Genomic DNA, 904 nt, shown 5'->3' with positions numbered 1-904 from the left:
GTCTTAGTGAGGACTCGAGCAGCAGCGTTCTGAAACAGCTGCAGCTGTCTGATGGATTTCTTAGGGAGCCCTGTAAGGACACTGTTACAGTAGTCAAGTCGACTGAAGATAAATGCATGGATAAGCTTTTCCAGGTCCTGCTGAGTCATGAGTCCTTTAATCTGTGATATATTCTTCAGGTGATAGTAGGCTGACTTTGTAATTGTCTTGATGTGGCTGCTTAAATTCAGGTCTGAATCCATGACTACACCAAGATTTCTGGCTTGATTTGTGGTTCTTAACATTACAGATTGAAGTCGAGCACTAATTTCCAATCGTTCCTCCTTGGCTCCAAAAACAATAACTTCAGTTTTATCTTTGTTTAATTAAAGAAAATTCTGGCACATCCAATCGTTGACCTGCTCAATACAATTACTCAGCGCCTGTATGGGATCATATGATCCCATACAGGCGCAGATTTACATAACCATTTTTAACCAATGGTTATGTAAATCTGTGTGTCATCTGCATAATTATGGTAACATATTTTGTTGTTTTTCATAATCTGAGCCAGTAGAAGCATGTAAATGTTAAACAAAAGAGGTCCCAGAATGGAGCCTTGGGGAACTCCACATTTTTGTCAGCTCAGATGTGTGATTACCTATAGACACAAAGTAGTCCCTGTCCTGTAAGTAAGATTCAAACCAGTATAGTACTGTGCCAGAAAGTCCAACCCAGTTTTCAAGTCTGTCTAGTAATATGTTGTGGTCGACCGTGTCGAATGCAGCACTGACATCCAATAATACTAAGACTGAAATTCTGCCACTGTCAGTGTTTAAATGGATGTCATTGAAGACCTTAACAAGAGCCGTCTCAGTGCTGTGGTGTGGTCGAAAACCTGACTGGAAGACATCTAAACAGTTAT

Source organism: Micropterus dolomieu, linkage group LG12 (assembly GCF_021292245.1).
Source record: "Micropterus dolomieu isolate WLL.071019.BEF.003 ecotype Adirondacks linkage group LG12, ASM2129224v1, whole genome shotgun sequence".
NCBI classification, from domain to species: domain Eukaryota; kingdom Metazoa; phylum Chordata; class Actinopteri; order Centrarchiformes; family Centrarchidae; genus Micropterus; species Micropterus dolomieu.
This window is presented reverse-complemented; position numbering follows the sequence as displayed.